Here is an 18651-nt window from a genome sequence, read left to right on the forward strand (position 1 = left end):
GGATAAACAATACAAAGGAAGTTCTGGGTAGGATGATAACTTTTTCAGGCAACGATGAATTATGATGCGCTTACTACAATGAAGGGAAGAGATAAGTACACTAAAAATAGACGAGATTAGGTCCAGATTATAATACGAGGCAAGGCAGATCTAACTCCCACAATAATAATAAATAATAATGATATGCTTACCACAATGAAGGGAAGAAATAAGTACACTAAAAATAGACGAGGTTAAGCCCGGATTCCAATACTAGGGAAAGGAGATCAAATACGAACACAAAAACAAAGAATCTGAAAAAATGCGTCTGTTGTCCTCCTGAAGACTCAGAGGAAGAGCAGGAGGAGGAGGAAGAATAGGAGAAGAGGAAGGAGTGATAAAAAAGTGAATATATAAAGTACAAGAATAGAAAGTATAAAAAGTAAGAAAATAAATACAAAAGAGGGAAAAACTGACGGTGTTCACTTATCTTCTTAGGCCTGAACGGAGCACAAAGGACTTCAGGCAAAAATGCAGAGGTAGGACAAAGTGAAAGCCGGTACGACGTAACTATCAGGACGTTTATATAGAGTCGTTGAGGTTACAGGACTGGTGGACATCTCTCGCTTGATGTATACACCACAAAATCAACGCAGGGTAACTATACAGAGGTAGAGGAGATGTAAAAAAAAGGCACAAGGATAGTTAATCAGGTTTACATAAAGTCGAGTGCGGGGCAAAAGTAGATATTCGTCTCTAAGTTGATGATATCTTTAACTTAAACACTACTAAGGCAACTCTAAGTAATTTTACCTAGTAGGAAGGAGAAAAGCAAAACATAGGTACAGTAATAGTTAAGCAGATTTACATAACGTGAAGTGACGGACAAGAGTTAACATTCTTTTGTAAGTAGGTAACCTTCTTTACTTTCCTCTACGCCAGTTCCACGTAGCTTTATATAGATAGAGGTAAAACAAAGGTACAAGAGGTAGTTAATCAGATTTACATAACGTCAAATGAAGGAAAACAGTAAATATTCTTCTCAAAGGTTATAATATATTTTGCTTTCTTCTACGTCAGTTTCGAGAAGGTTAATACAGGTAGGATACAGGTGAAACAAATGTATGATGGGCACCGTTAAGCATGTCTACATAACGTCGAGTGAAAGAAGGAAAACAGTCCACATCCTTCCCTTAGGTGATGAAAACCTTTACTCAATAAAAAAAAATCACGCCAGTTCCGAGAAGGTTAATAAAGATAGGACAAAGGTGAAACAAAGGTATGATGGGCACCGTTAAGCGTGTCTACATAACGTTGAGTGAAGGAAGGAAAACAGTCCACATCCTTCACTTAGGTGATGAAAAACTCTACTAAATTAAAAACCTTCATAGTTGAGTCGGTTTACATAACATCGTGTATATAGGACACAAGAGCAAACACTCCTCCCTTGTTTGACGACTTTCTTTGTTTAAACGGAGGTAATTCTGAGTGACGAGACGCTTACAGGTAGGGCGCAGGTAAGGTTGATTAATGTGCGTTAGGCCTAGGTCAGATTTAAGCAATATATATCAATTCATTATTCATATACTGTATTCTTTGTTTAGTCCCATTTATATATATATATATATATATATATATATATATATATATATATATATATATATATATATATATATATATATATATATATATGAGTAACTAGATGCGTACAGGTTGACACTATGAGGAATTAATCTATGTTAGGCCTAGGTTAGGTTCACGCGTCAGTCGTTAGGCCAAGCTCAGATCTCAACAATATCAATAGACTATTCAAATATAACATCCTCTATTTAGACACGTTTCTATATATATAACTGAGTGATGAGATGCGTAGAGGCTGACACTATAGGGATACTAATCTGCGTTAGGCCTAGGTCAGATTTCAATGATATCAATACACTCTTCCTATATAGCAGCCTCTGTTTACACACATTTCTATATATAACTCTGAGTATCTAAAAGCGGACAAGTAGATATTAGGTACGCTGATCTACATTAGGCCTATATCTGATTCATGGACCGTCAATTAATCATAAGACAATAATGAAGCTTGGTTTATGACATCCTCAATCTCATCATCTCTACGGTAAGTGGCAGCTTGTAAGACAGAATGTGAGTCGCTGTGAGTGGCGACTGTCAAAATATACAGACTGTAAGCGCTGCCATTGAGGGAGTTTAAGATTGGCTCTATGTGTCACTCCGACGAGGAACACCAACTCTAGAATCCTTGAGCAACACCTACCAACGGGATTAGATTGCACATGGTAAGCGATGCCTTGACGGGGAGCTAACGAGGAGCAGCTACATATCAGCTGCATAATACTCAAAGCAACGAAAGGAGCAGGAGGGGCTGTAGCTGAGTGTATTAAAGCCAGTGGTGTTCCGGGACGACTGTGAATGCGCTAAGATGACTTGTAACTGCGACACACTGCAGTGAATGAACTACACAAGTAATATAACTGACTGGCTGACTCTGACGGGAATCCGAGGCGCTTAATACCGTGGTGTGTGATGAAAAGCGAGCGTCGGTGCGGCGGCCTCACCTGCTTTTCTCATAGGACTGGCATGATCCGCTGTTCTCAGTAAGGCTACAGCCAAAGGATAGACTGGCTGGCGGACACGTTCTCGGCGTAAGATTAAAGCCGATCATGTCTTCACGGACGACACCCTCGCTACCTGACGGACATTGATTAAGGCCCGTGAGGTGCAGCACATGTCTCCTCCACGTCAAGGGCAGCCACGTGGAGAGACCAACGGGCCCATTTAGACGAAAAACGCAGGAGTGTTGCCTATAAAAAACTGATCGAAAAGAAAACAATAAAAATATGGTTGTTACGAGAAAAGTCTATTTTTACGTTCGGCATGGCGCCAGTAAGCTTTCTTGATGGGGCCTGATGGCCGGCCCCAGCCCATTATGGCACAGGCAAGTGTTTTAGTGACACCTTGCTAGGCTCATGCTGTCCCCGGAGCTCATCTTTGGTCTTTTCTTTAGAGAGAATCTAGCGTCTGGGTTGATGGGTGGTCTTCATGACAGCATGTGGCTATTCACGTTATGCGTGAATGTTTTAATTGAGACAAACACTTATATTAATATATATATATATATATATATATATATATATATATATATATATATATATATATATATATATATATATATAAATTTATATATATATATATATATATATATATATATATATATATATATATATATATATATATATATATATATATATATATATATATATATATATATATATATATATATATATATATATCCTCACCACCTTAAAGGCTTTGTTCTCGCTGTTCCCGCACGATGTTATTGTTCTCATTGTCCTCAATATGACCGTTTTGTCCTCCACATCGTGAACATAACGTCCGCGTCTCTGCTGTCCTCTCCTTGACGGTCCGGCCTCGCTGTGCCACACTTGATGGTCCTGTTCTCTACTTGATGTCGCCGTCCTCGTTGTCCCAGGGCAGGATGCTGTTCATGTTCCCACGTCTTCTGTCGCCCGCCTGTTCATCTTCTGGCTGGCCACCGAGGTCTTGGGCCGCTCGCGCTCCTTGGCGCACCTCCTCGCGGGTCGAGTCAGCCCCGGACTCGAGGCCGACGCTCAGGTCGTCCTGGGCTCGTGCGTCGCCACTCGCCTCGGGGGCCTCTGACGGCGCCACTTTGTTGCTGCTGCGCCGAGACTTCTTCTCGGCCCACTTGTCGCCGCTCTCCTCCTGGCCCTCAGCACCGGGGGGTTCCTCATCCACTGTCTTGGCCTTGACCTCTTTAGTCGTTTCCTTGGCCTTGTCTTTGGTCTTGTCCTTGGACTCTTTCCGTCCTTTGTCGGCGGCAGCGCTCTGCGCCGCGCTCAGCCCCTCGGCCGACGTCTGTTTCTGAGGCACGCCGGGCGACGGGGTAACCACCTCGTACTTCTCTGTGAAGGTCATGGTGAACCTCGCCGGGGTCTTGCGAGCTGAGCCAATTCTCCTGATCTTGGCGGAGGGCAGACGCGGCCGCCCTAGGTCTGGCACTGGGGTGGTGGGCGTCTTCTTTGCGTCCTTACTGGCTGCAACTCCCGGAGCCTTGACCGGCGGCTTGCCCTTCACTGTGGCAGCGGGGGCGGGGACACTGACGCCGATTGTAGCGGCCGCCTCCGTCTCTGCCTGGATCACGATCCTGGGCCGGGCGAGGCGTCGCGCCTCCAACATGTCGGTGTCTGAGTCGTCAGATTCAGCGCCTCCGGCGCCGCCGCCTTCGCCACCAAGTGCCGCCGCCAACAGCAGCTCCTCGTCGTCTAGGAATGCCGGGTTGTTGTGGCCGTCCATGTCGCGTTTTTTCTTCTTTTTCTTCTTCTCTGCATGGGCTTTGGGAGGCACCAGGCTGTTGCCGCCGGGCACCCCGCCGCCCGGCATGCCCCCGGGCGCCTGAGGCTTCAGCGGGTCGTCGTCCAAGCCGTCGCCTGAGAAGTCCAGGTCGTGCGTGAAGGCCAGCTGGTCGATGGCGCCCGTCAGGGCCCCGAAGCCATCCATTTCGTCGTTGGGGTCCACGTTGCCATCCGTGGCAAACTGGGCCTGGGTGAGAGCGTCGCCCATGATGTCCACCGTGCCCGGCCCATCGTCCATGCCCAGCAGATTGCCGTAACCCTTCTTCTTGGCCGGCCTGAGACCCGTGAGGGGTTGGAGGTGAGGCATTAACACGGGGCTCCCAGACACTCCTAGCATGTTTAGCAAACCCGTGACACCCATCCCAAAGCATGGCTACAGGGCTCTTCTACGCCATGCATTAACACAAGACGTCACACGTCCATGCAGCAACACGGGGCCCTCTCCCCCTTCCCATCCATCAACATTAAAACGAAGTAAGGCAGCGGCAGCATAATATCCGCACCCTTCTCAGGAGTGGAGTGGATCAACACAAAGAAACACGGTGCAGCAGCCGCGAGGAACAGCAGAGAGCGTGGAGTGCACTAACATAAACAACAATGAAGACAAAATTGTATGAAACACTTGAGCGAGGCACGAGGAGCGGAGAGCCAGCGGCAGAGAGGAATGGGAAGGAAGGGGAGAAGAGACACTGAGAGGAAACAAAACACACAGAGAAAAAGTTATAAAATAAATGTAAAAGCTTTCAGCATATGAGTCTTATTTATTGTTAATGCAGACGTGGGCCTCGCTAGCTCCTTTCACCGAGCCAAGCATCTAAGAGTGAAGGAAGGGGAGGCGCTGGATGGAAAGAGTGAAGGAGAAGAAAAATGTGAGAAAAAAAGAAAGAAAAGAACAAAAAGATAAAATAAACAGGGAAGGAGCACAGGAAAGGGAAAACGCAGGGGAAAAGATTGGACGAGAAGTGAAAAGAAAGGTAAGAAAGGAAAGAAAAAAACAGCATAAAGAAATTAATAACTGAAAAACGGAGGCAGGAAAAAATGAAGCACGGAAAGGGAAAGAAAAGAAAACAAACTGAAAACGAAAGAGAAAACAGAGAAATTATTAAACAAGGAGAGGAGCGCAGGGAAAGATAACAAATAGAGAAGAGAAAAAGGAAAAAGAAAGAGCGGGGAAGAGAAAAGGACAGGAATAAATTGATGAAATGAAACGAACAAAAAATGACGGAATAAGAGAAAATAATAATAATAATAATAATAATAATAATAATAATAATAATAATAATAATAATAATAATAATAATAATAATAATAATAATAATAATAATAATAATAATAATAATAATAATAATAATAATAATAATAATAATAATGATAATAATAATAATAATAATAATAATAATGATAATAATAATAATAATAATAATAATAATAATAATAATAATAATAATAATAGTTACAATGCAAGCAGGGAGGGAGAAACAAGAAAAGAGAGGCAAGCAGGAGGATGAATAGCATGCAAGAATACAGAAATTAGAGATAGAAATATAACTGAATAAAAATGGAAGTAAGATATTAATGAACAAGATAATAGAGAGTTCAGACACAAAGGGATGGAGGAAGGAAGCGTAATGGTAGAGATAAAAGGTAAGGAAGAGAGGGAGAGGGAGAGAGACTCAATAAACGAGGAGGAAGTGAAGGACTGGAGGAAAGGCAAAGAAAGCATAGATAAAGAAGAAATACGAAAGAACGGATAAGACGGGAGGAAGAGGAGGAGAAGGAGAGAGTAAAGGAAGGAATAATGGAACGAAGGAATAAATGCAGGAAAGGAGGAAAGGAGAGGAGGAAGGGAAGAAATATGTAGATAGATAAAAGGAGAAAAAAAAGGAAAAAAAGACGAAAGAAAGAAAGAAAGAAATTAAATAAGAAAGCAGAAAAGAAAGAAAGAAAGCTTGTATCAGTATATTGGAGAAAAAGGAGAAGCGAAGGTTGGGAATGGAAAAATACGAAATGAATAGAAGAAATTGCGAAATAAAAGAAGAAGGATTTACTGCAAGGAGAGGCAGAGACAAAGAAAGAAGAAGAAGAACTAATGAGTGGAGACGGAGGGGTAAGATAACGTGACACGAGAACCCAGGAAGCAGAGTGCAGAGAGGGAGAAGAAACAAGGGAACGAAAGAAAGAAAGGAAGAAATAAAAGAAGGGACGAAGACGAAGCAAAGGCAGGCAAAATAAAACGCAGGAATAAAAAAAACAACGAATAAGCAGGCAGAAAAAAAGTCCCTAACGAACTTAATGATCAGGTAACGAGTCCACGCAGTCAGGTAAGCAGGAAAAAGGAGAACGCAGGGAAGCAGACATAAGGAGCAGACAGGCAGATAGGCATAATGAGCGACCAAGCAGACAAGCAGGCAGGCAATGAGGCAGTAAAGGAGCGAGCAAGCAGGTGGGTCAGGCAGGCACTTTCTCACCCCTTGACAGGCGTGGAGGCGGCCGTCTGCAGGCCCCACATCTCCCTTCGAAGGAACTCCCCGCTGACGCCGCGCCGGGCAAGGGCATCGATGGTGACCCGACCCACGCGCTGGCGACGGTGAAGACGAGGCGACGACGTGACAGATGGGAGGGAAAGGAGGGAGGGAAAGATAAGAAGGAGGAAAGGGTAATCGTTTGGAAGGTATTAAATGAACGGAAAGAAGGAAGGAATGGGGTATTTAGATAAGGAGGGTGGGTTTCACAGTGAGAGGAATAGAAAGGGGATTGAAAATGAAGGGAAAAAAAGGGAAGGTAAGGGTGGATAAGAAAAGAAAAGGGGGTAAACAGATAGGGAGAGAAAGGGGTTTTACAGGGAGAAGGAGAGGAAAGAAGTGAAGCGGGAGGGAAAGAAGAGAAGGAAAGAAGAAAGGGAGAACGAAGGAGGGAGGGAGAAAGAGAGATTTTACAAAGGGAGAGAAAGGGTGGTAAAACAAAGGTGAAAGAAGGAGGAAAGGAAGAACGAAAGGAGGTAGGGAGAAAGAGAGATTTTACAGAGGGAGAGAAAGGGTGGTTAAGCGAAAGGGAAAGAAGATAAGGAAAGAAGGAAGAAAGGAAGAACGAAGGGAGGGAGGAGATATTTTAGAGAGAGGGAAAGGAAAATAAGAAAGGAAGCGAAGGGGAAACGAAAGGAAGGAAGGACGGAATAAAGGAAGAACGAAGGGAGGGAGAAGGAGGAAAACAAATAAGCAAACCACCTTAATGATCACCGACATCACGTCCACCAGCTAAAACAAACAAACACACACACAGACACCACAACCCCTTCCCAAACCATCGCCCCCTCACCCCCAAAATCAACAACCCAAGACCGACCTTCCAGTTACTAAGCGCGCCCTTCCGCTGCTTGGCCTTGGTCTTGTCCTTGCTCTTAATGACCATCACGCCAAGGCTCTCCTCCCCGCCGTCGCCGCCGCCACCCAGGGGAAGGCTGTACATGTAGAGGTAGTCCTTGGCCTTCTCCTGAGATATAGCGCGCTCGAGGGCTATCACGATCTTGGCCCACTGAAGGGAAATAGAGAATGAAGAGACCAGAAGAGGAGGGACACTGGAAGGAAGGAGAGAAGAACATGGGGAATGCAGAAGAAGAAATGTGAATGGAAGGAGGTATTGAAGAGAATAGGATTGACAGGAGAGTTGTTAGTGTAGGGAAATGAAGGGGATAGATAGAGAGATACAGATAGGAGAGAACGAAGGGAATGGAGGAGATGGAGGAGTGTGAAGGTAGGTAGAGAGTAGAGGTGGAAGGTAGAAGATAGGGAAAATGGGATATAGGGAAACAAAGAACGAAGGGAATGGAGGAGGTGGAGGAGGAGTGAGGGACGTTAGTAGAGGGAAATGGTCAACAGGAAATAAAATCCTAATGCTGTTTGCAACTGTCGGAAGTAAACGAAAAAATTGGTTAAAAAAAAGAGGAGGAAGAGGAAGAGGAAGAATAGATGAAGCCAGAGTAATAGAAGACAGAAAAAGAGGAGGTGCACGAGGAGGAGGAGGAGGAGGAGGAGGAGGAGGAGGAAGAGGAGGAGGAGGAGACTCGTCTGACTCGCCTAACACCAATTATCATAAATTCACCGACAGTCTTCGATTAGTCAGGCTCTCTCTCTCTCTCTCTCTCATACAAACACAAACAAATCACTAAATCACTATCACCAAAGTTTTCCAGCTCCTTTAAAAACAATAAAAGAAGTTAAGAGTAAGAAAAGTCAAGAGTTAAGGAAGTTAAGAAATAAAGACAAAGTAATGAAAAAGAAAACCTTGGCAGAATTAAACTTGAGGGAACACAATTTTCAAGGAGTTTACTCTCTGTCCCTCTCCTTTTCTCTCTCTCTCTCACACTCTATTACATACTCTTCTTTTTTATCGCTTCTGTGTCCTATTTCCTATCTCCTCCCACTACCTACCCGTTCCCTTTCCTTTCCTTTTCTTCATTCTCTTTCTCCATTCTCATACTGTTCATTTATCTTTCTTCATTCACTCTCTCTCTTTCTTTTCCTTCTGTTTCAATATCCGTGACTGCCCTCTCTTCCTCCTCCTGCCATCTCTTCTTTTCTTCTCATCCTGTCCATTTATCTGTCTGTCTTCATTCACTTCCTCTCTTTCCCTTCTGTTTCAATATCCCTGACTGCCTTCCATGGGTCTCTGTTTCCGCCTCCAACCGTTTTCATTTTACTTCTTCACGACTGGTAAGCGGATCAAGATGCGTGGCTTAGCCTGAAGACGGGAGTTTTGGGACAGAGAGAGACAGAGGAAAGAAGGGTACGAGGAAAATGACGCAGCTATGTAATGTGATGTTTTTTTGTCTGTTTTGAGTGCGTGTGTGTGTGTGTGTGTGGGGGGGGGGGGGCCTTAGGTTCCATTCCTCTCCATCCTTCTCTTCCTCCCGTTTTCGTCCTTCTACCATCCCATCCCCAGCCTCCTTCCATCCCTTTCTCATCCTTCTCTATCTCCCTTATCTCTCCATTCCTCATCTAATCTCCCTTCTTTGACCTACATCTCTCCTACTCCCTTCCTTCCCCATTTTCTCTCCCTTCCCTATCTCCTTTACCCCTCGATTCCTTCTCTCAAATATTCTTCCTCCCTTACCTACCTGCTCCCTCCCTCCCTTCCTTCCCCTTCCCCTTTCCTCCTCTGCTTCCTCCTTCCCTTCCCTGCCCCAGTCCCCCCTCCTTCCCAGCCTTCCTCCCTTCCCCTTGCTCCTTCCCTTCCTCCCTCACTCCCTACGCTTCTTAATCTACCCGGAAACGAATAAAAATTTGGTACAAGAAATTCCGTCGAGCTAGAAATTGGGGGACCGAGAAGCCAGAACTCTTGAACGATTTCTTTCCTTCATAACCCAGTATAGCAGCGACTTTATATCTTTTCCCATCCTTCCTTCCTTCCTTCATATGAGTAGTTTTTATGTTGTAGAATTGGACGAAAATTTCAATAAGGCGGAGGATTTCTTTTTTCCGTTTAATTAAGTTATCGATTAGTTTGTTGTTTTTCCTGGCGTTTTTATGGTAATTTCTTGGGGGGGGGGATATGAGCATTCGGGCTTACCAAAGGACTACTAGCAAATAAATACAACAAGAACAGCCACGCTCCTCTTACAAACTACACTACACACACATTTTATTTACTCCTCGCTTTCAGACTCCTTGACTTATTTAACTTTCGGCATCAAGAAACGACGAGTCTTGTAAGAAATTCGGCTCAAGTTTGCGTAAGGCGAAGGTTTGGGGAGTAAATATAGTTTTATGGAGTCTGCTTTGCCTACCTGAGCAACACAACCCTACTCAGTGTGTTTTCCTTATGGAGAAGACGGATTGTGATGAGGGAGAGGAGGAGGAGGGAGAGAGGTAAAAAGGCTCTGGGGAGATGTGAATAAAGGAAAAAAACGGAAGTAGAGAAAGAGTACGAGGAGGAGGAAAAGGAGGAGGACAAGTAGGAGTGGGGAGAGGTAAAGAAGACATCCTCTCTCCTTCCTATCACTCTCTTCCCTTTCTCCCCAGTACTTTCTACCATTCAAATAACTCCCACCCTCTCTCATTCCAACCACTCTTTTCCCATATCGAGACGTTTAAGAATAGGAGGTTCAATCAATACACAACGCCTTAACCTAAATATTTCCCCTCCCAACTACTAACACAGCAACTACTAACAGCAAAGAACCAGTCAGTACTCACCGCCTTGACCCACTCCTTCTCAGACATGGAGATGACGGTGCTGTAGGTGTTGGCCATCATAGCGATCAGCATGTTGAGCAGCATAATGGGCAGCATGATCGTGAACACCAGGAACACAAACTTGCTCATCCCGCTGTAGATGTTCAGGTCCATGGCGTTGTACTGCAAGGCGAGAAGAAGGGGCGTTAATAAGGGTTTCTAGATGAGGGATAAGGTGTGTGGGATTAAGGAAGAGAGAGAGGAAAGAAAGACAATATAGTAGAAGAAATAAAGGGAGTGAGAGGAACGATGTGTGAGTGAGTGTGATAAAGATAGGAAAGAAAGGGAAAGAAGAGAAGGTAAGGAGGGAGGGTGGGGAGGGTGAGGTGGATGGGTGGGATAGAAAGATAAAATAGAAAGGAAAGGGAATGAGGTGGTGGGATTGAAAAAGGAAGGAAGGGTCAGAAGGTGCATGGGCCTTAATTAACCTTTTCAATTTTATAACGGAAGATAATTGGTCCTCTCTTAATTGAAGGGGCGGGAATTAAGTTATTTGGGTGGGAGAAAATATGGGAAAGAATGGGAAGAAGAGTAGTTGGAATGAGAGAGGGTGGGAGGAGCCGTGTGTCTACTCTTCTTCTCTAACCGACCCCACCACATCACACCCCAACCCAACCCAAGCCAGCACTCACATCATAGTCTCCGAGGGTCATGTGGAAGAGCGCCATCCACGTGGACCTGTAGGAGGCGTACTTGCTGTCCTTGTCCATCTTGGGGTGTTTGTTGAGGAAGTAGAAAGCCTCCGAGAACCCGAGGAGCATGATGCCGTAGATGATGCTGAAGGTGAACATGTCCCCGGAGATCATCTTGTAGATCATCACCACGAACGGCCCCGTAAGCTTGAGGGCGCTGGAGGGAAGATAAGTAAGATAGGTAAGTAGGAGGTAAGTAAAACCCTTGACCCTGTGGTGGGCTTGAACGTTGCCAGATTGTCGTACTCAGCCGCTTATATTTCCCGACTTCCTGCACAAAACTGTCTTCTGGGCTCCAGTAACGAAACTTATTTATAGTTATCGTTAAAAGAGCTAGCTCCTGATGTTTCTTGGCAATAGTTAGGCGTCAGAAACTGGTAAATACTATGCTCTGAGTACGATAATCTGCCAACGGTGGGCTTTGAATAGCGACCTGAGAACTCACCCAGCGAAGAACATCATCATGAACCAAGAGCCAGCCACGGCGTAGGAGAGCAGCTCGTCCTCGATGATCCTAAGGACGGGGTCCTTCTCCACGCTGAAGTAGTAGGAGATGCGGCACGGCACACACAGCATGATCAGCAGGTTGGACACGAGGAAGATGGCCTTGGGGGCGTTGGTGGCCTGAAGAAGAGGAGGAGGAAAAGGAGGTAGGTGGTAGGAGGTTGGGGGTGGGTAGTTATGGCTTCGAGGATATGATAATTAGAAGACCTTAACATTCCCCATCTCTTTGCCTCTTTCTGTCTCCTTTCTCCATACTCTTCAACCCTTTCCATCTACATTCCTCTCCATCTCCTTCTCCCTCGTCCATTCACCAACCCCTTCCCTCTTTTCCTACTCCCTACAAGCTAATATTCTGCATTTACATTCCTTTCCCACTTTGTCTATTCACCTCCATCTCCCTCTCCTACTCACTAACTCTCTTCATCCCCATCCCTCTCCCTTTCCTTCTCCCACTATCCATCGCAATCTACACCCTTCTCCCTTTTTCACCCCATAACCTCACCAGCCTTATCCATTTACTTCCCGCTCCTCTCTCTCTTTCCCTCACTCACTCACCAGTCCCCTCATGAAGGAAGAGAGTCCCTGGTTCATGATCTCCTCGCCCTGCTGGAACACCACGTACGAGATGACTCCCGCCAGCGTGCCCGCCTCGAAGCAGTACCGCGCTATGCTCTGGACGTCGTAATCGAAGAAGTCGTTGTGAAGCTTGGCACGCACCACTTCGTCATGCTGTCGGTGATGAGGGAAAGATCGTGGTTAGTATGGCGGTTAATATGGCGGTTAGTATGGTAGTTAGTAGGGTAGTATGGTAATAGTAATGGTATGGGAAAAAGACGATATAATAGGAGAGAAATGAGAAGCTATGAATATCCAAGAGAAGGAAAGAAGGAGAAATTGAAAATGATACAGGAAAACAAAAAGATACAAAAAAAAAAAAAACAGCTAAACAACATATAACACACAAGCAACCCTTCCACGTATTCTGTGATTATGTAAACAGAACAATTACATATATACATACATTCATAAATACATACTTACATAACGTTCTCGCATTTTCTTCCAACGCCTAAGAGTGAGACAGACTCTCGTAATAATAATGATAATAAACGCCGTGAAAGGTAAATATGCCACCACGCTTCCCGCTTTTTCTTGTTAGTTAAAAGCATCTCTTCCGACACCACTATGGGCTTGGGGAAATGAAGTAAGTGTCGAAAGAGAGAGAGAGAGAGAGAGAGAGAGAGAGAGAGAGAGAGAGAGAGAGAGAGAGAGAGAGAGAGAGAGAGAGAGAGAGAGAGAGAGAGAGAGAGAGAGAGAGAGAGAGAGAGAGAGAGAGAGAGAGAGAGAGAGAGAGAGAGAGAGAGAGAGAGAGAGAGAGAGAGAGAGAGAGAGAGAGAGAGAGAGAGAGAGAGAGGAAAAAGATGAGGGGAAGAAGGATGAGAGGAATGAGAGAAGTGAAAGATCGGGTGAGGAAAGGTGAGGAGAAGAGAGGGAAAGAAATATGAGGAAAGAAAAATAAGACGAACGAGGGAGGTAAAGGAAGATGAGGTGGAGGAAAGATGAGGTGAGGAAAAGTGATGTTGAGGGATATGAGATAGAGGAATGTGAGAGGAATTGGGAAAGACGAGCAGAGAAAGATGAGGTAAGGAGATGAGAAGAGATGCTGAGAGGGGAAGGAGATGAAGTAAGATGAAGGGAGAAGAGGGAAGTTAAGAAGAGAGATGAAGGAAGATGTGGAGAGGAGACAAAATGAGATGAAGAAAAGTGAGAGGAACGGGGAAGGTAAAAGGAGATGACGTGAGGGAAAGATGAGGGGAATGAGACGAGAATAGATGAGGAGGACGGGGAAGGCAGGAATATAGAGGCTGAGAGGAGGAAAGAAAAAAAGATGAAGGGAAAACGCTGAGAGGAAAGAGAGAAGTGAGAAGAGAGACGTGATGAAGAAAGTGAAGACAGAAGAGGAAAACGGAGAATACAAAGAAGAATCAGGTAAGGAGATAGAGAAAAATGCTGTGAGGGAGATGAGATGAAAAAAAGTAGGTGAGGAGATGAGAAAAAGATTCTGTTAGGGAAATTATATACTGCTGAAGGTATACAATGTTTCTTATACTGTTATTTTTATTGCCATAGTGATAATAAGAAGTGCTCGTAATTGTAGTGGTAGTGATGATGGAAGTGGTGTTAGTGTTTTTGTTCTCAGTGATATTTTTTTGTACAACAAAGGAGACGGCTCAATGGCAACAAAAAGAGTGTAGAAAAACAAGCCCGCTTCTCACCGCTCCCACAACAGACAAAGGTAGAGAGTGGCCTAAAGAGAGGTCAATTTCGGGTGGAGGGGTGTCTTGATTATGCATTGTTTTAGGCAGAAGAGAAGAAGAACGAGGATGAAGACGAGGAAGGGGACAAGGACGAAGATGAGGACAGAGAAGAGGACTAGGAAGAGGAAGAGGATGAGGAGAAAAAAAAAGAATTATAAGAGGAAAAAAATACCAGAGACATAATGAGTAGGAGGAGGAGGAGGAAGAGGAGAAAGAAGAGGAGGAAAGAGGATCATTAGACACCTGCATTTTCATTTACAGAGGCGTAATAAGCAGTGCAATTATACAAGTTGATACTGATGATGATGATGATGATGATGATGATGATGATGATGATGAGAATGACAATGAAGACTTACCACGATTTGATATAATGAAGCTACCACAAACTGAACTCCTAAAGAAACACACAAACACACACACACATATACCCTCTCTATCCCTTTCTATCTATCTATCTATCTATCTATCTTTCAATCTATCTATCTACCTGTCTATCTCTGTTGGCTCGCTTCCCGTGGGTTATGGGAGTGAAGGAAAGAAAGAGAGACAGCTACGAAGGGAAGGAGACATCGAGAGGCGGTCAATATTTCTACTTCAACGCTGGGGTGCATAAAATGACTGGAAAGGAGAGGAGACGAGAGGGGAAAAGATTGAGGGGTAGAAGTGGAAGGGGAAAGAAAAGGGGAGAAAGAGGGAGAGAGAAGGGACAAAGAGGGAGAAAAAGAAAGAAAGGAATGTGACAGTATGTGATAAGGAGAGGGAGGATGGAGTACAGAGGAGACAGAAGGAAGGAAAGAAAGGAGAAAAGAAAGAAAGAAGAAGGAATCGGATAGGTAGGAAGACACCTACCGAACGGGCGCAAGCCACTCCCGGTGAGGTATATATGGGAGGTGAGAAGGGAGCTGAAACCCTCCAAAGACCCTTCCCATGTCCTCACTAACCGTTTCCCTATTGTCTCACCAACACCGGAGAGTAGTTCAGCATACTCTCTAAAGACAGATCCTCTCTTTATCCACACCACACTACATTCACACAACATATACACCTTTTCCCAAAATTAAAATTTCAAAATGGCGCACATACACCAAGCCTCGGAGTCCCCCGCCTGGGGGGGGGGACCACAAATTCCCCCAGGGAGGACTCCCCTTCTGGCTGCCGACCCGAGAGGTGTCTTGATAACTCCTCGAACCTCTTTCTTCTCAATTTCTGCAACATTCGCGGTCTTCGCTCTAATTTTCATTTTGTGGAACATCATCTCTCCTCCTCTAAACCTCACCTTCTCTTCCTTACCGAAACACAGGTTTCTGAGGCTACTGACAGCAATCTTTACTCTGTTCCCTCCTACTATCACTATCCTAAATTTCAATCCAAAGCTGGATGTTGCGCCTACGTGCGCAACGACATCACTTGCTCTCGTGCCCACGACCTTGACTCTTCTGAATTTTCCATCATCTGGCTAAGACTTCATTGTCACTCTATTACTAAATACATCTGTGCTGTTTATCTCTCACTTAACTCTACCAACTATGTAAAATTCTTTGACTATTTGAATTCTAAAGTGGAGCACATCTTGACCCACTCTCCCTTCGCTGAAATCTCCATCCTAGGAGATTTCAATGTTCACCACCAGCTTTGGCTTTCATCCTCTTTCACTGACCATCCTGGTGAACAAGCCTACAACTTTGCTATCCTCAACGACCTAGAGCAGTTGGTCCAGCACCCTACACGTATTCCCGACCGTCTTGGAGATCGGCCCAACATTCTAGACCTCTTCCTGACCTCAAACACTTCTGCTTATTCTGTCAAACTGTTCTCTCCGTTGGGCTCCTCCGATCACAATCTTATTTCTGCATCCTGTCCTATCGCTCCTGTACAACCTCTGGACCCACCGAAGAGGCGATGCTTCTGGCATTTTGCTTCAGCTCGGTGGGACGACCTGAGGATGTACTTTTCCGATTTCCCGTGGAATGATTATTGCTTCCAGGATAGAGACCCCTCTGTGTGTGCTCAGCGCATCACAAAGGTGATTGTCTCTGGAATAGAGGCATACATTCCTCGTTCTTTCTCTACTCCTCACGCTAAAAAGCCTTGGTTTAATCACGCTTGTTCTCGTGCTGTCAATGATAGAGAGGTAGCTCACAAACGGTACCAGAGCCTTCAAACTAATGCTAATTATGAACTTTACATTTCTGCCCGAAATCGTGCCAAATCTATTCTCCGACTAACCAAAAATTCTTTCATTAATAGAAAATGTCAAAACCTTGCTTTCTCTAACTCTTCCCGGGACTTCTGGCATCTAGCCAAAACCAGCTCCTCCAACTTCACTTCTTCATCTTTCCTCCACTCTCAGTCCTGACGGCAACACTGCCGTCTCATCTATCTCTAAGGCTGAACTCTTCTCTCAAACTTTTTCTAAAAACTCCACTCTGGACGATTCTGGGCATATTCCTCCTACTCATCCCCCCTCTGACTCCTTTATGCCTGTTATAAAGATTCTTCAAAATGATGTTTTCTACGCCCTCTCTGGCCTCAATCCTCAGAAGGCTTATGGACCTGATGGAGTGCCTCCTATTGTCCTTAAAAACTATGCCTCCGTGCTGTCACCCTGCCTGCTCAAACTCTTTCGCCTCTGCCTGTCAACATCTACCTTTCCTTCTTGCTGGAAGTATGCCTTCATACAGCCTGTGCCTAAGAAGGGTGACCGCTCCAATCCCTCAAACTACCGTCCTATAGCTTTACTTTCTTGTCTATCTAAAGCTTTTGAATCAATCCTTAACCGGAAGATTCAAAAGCACCTTTCCACTTCTGAGGAAAAGTAATCCTAAGGGCTTCTTTCAGATGTATAGAACAAAAACACGGGAGAAAATTGGACCGCTGAAAACAAACACAGGGGAGCTAGTAGAAAATTACGAAAATATGAGCACATTGTTGAACGACTACTTCCTTTCAGTATTCACACAGGAGGATCGAACGACTATACCGGAAAGAGTTCAGGTGTACGAGGGCGGGGATGGCGATAAATTGAGGGATATAATCATTACCAGGCAAGTAGTTCAGGATGAGATAGATAAGCTTAAGAAGAACAAGTCGCCAGGTCCTGACGGGATATTTCCGAGGGTATTAAAGGAGTTAGGTGATGTAATCAGTGACCCACTAACCGATATCTTTAAGATGTCGGTAAATACTGGCTATGTGCCGAGCCTATGGAAAGTAGCTAATGTGACGCCGATTTTTAAAAAGGGGGACAGGTCAGTTGCCTCAAACTATCGCCCAATTAGCTTAACATCGGTTATAGGGAAGATGCTGGAGTCCATAATAGCCAGGAACATTCGGGAGCATTTAGAGAAACATTGCTTAATTCACGACTCGCAGCATGGGTTCACAAAAGGTAGGTCATGCCTCACCAATCTCTTGTCCTTCTACAATAAAGTATTTGAGGCGGTTGACAGAGATGAAAATTATGATGTAATCTATCTTGATTTTAGTAAAGCGTTTGACAAAGTTCCTCACCAACGACTGTTGCTTAAATTACAGGCTCACGGAGTAGAGGGTAGAGTTTTGAACTGGGTCAAGGCGTGGCTTAGCAATAGGAAGCAAAGAGTGCAAATCAATGGTAAAAGATCTGACTGGGGATGTGTTACGAGTGGGGTCCCACAAGGTTCGGTATTAGGTCCACTTTTGTTTATTATTTATATCAATGACTTAGACACAGGAATTAGTAGTGATGTTAGTAAATTTGCAGATGATACCAAGATCGGTAGAGTAATTGAGTCGGATCAGGACGCTAGTATTCTCCAAGGTGAACTCAACAGATTATATGACTGGGCGGATAAATGGCAGATGGAGTTCAATGTAGGGAAGTGCAGTATTCTGAGTGTAGGTAGGAACAACCCCTCACATAACTATTGCTTAAATGACACTCTCATAAGTAGGTCTGGGTGCGAGAGGGATTTAGGGGTCTTAGTGAGCTCTGATCTCCGTCCAAGGGCACAATGCATTCAAGCTAGAAATCGAGCTAATAGGGTACTTAGATTTATTTCAAGGAGCGTAAGCAACAGAAGCCCCGAAGTCTTCCTCAAACTATATTTAGCATTAGTTAGACCTCATCTTGACTATGCGGTTCAGTTCTGGTCACCCTACTAAAGAATGGATATCAAAATGTTAGAATCGGTGCAGAGGAGGATGACTAAGATGATTCAGGGGTTGAGAAACTTGCCATACGAGGAAAGACTCAAACAGTTAGACTTGCATTCTCTAGAAAGGCGAAGGGTGCGTGGAGACAGGATCGAGGTTTATAAATGGATGAAGGGCTTTAATAAGGGAGACATTCATAAGGTTTTGTTGGTAAGAGAACCGGGTAGGACACGAAGTAACGGGTTTAAACTGGATAAATTCAGATTCAACAGGGACATAGGCAAAAATTGGTTTACTAACAGGGTGGTGGATGAGTGGAATAGGCTTAGCAGTCATGTGGTGAGTGCCAATACAATTGTCACATTCAAAAATA

At 44.5% G+C, this 18651-nt stretch overlaps 1 pseudogene; it reads right to left on the minus strand.

Moving 5' to 3' along the window:
- Window positions 1–3325: 3325 nt before the first annotated feature.
- The window catches only part of LOC126990976 (uncharacterized), a 45238-nt pseudogene continuing 29912 nt past the window's right edge, over window positions 3326–18651 (minus strand).

Source organism: Eriocheir sinensis, unplaced genomic scaffold (genome assembly GCF_024679095.1).
Source record: "Eriocheir sinensis breed Jianghai 21 unplaced genomic scaffold, ASM2467909v1 Scaffold23, whole genome shotgun sequence".
Classification (NCBI taxonomy): domain Eukaryota; kingdom Metazoa; phylum Arthropoda; class Malacostraca; order Decapoda; family Varunidae; genus Eriocheir; species Eriocheir sinensis.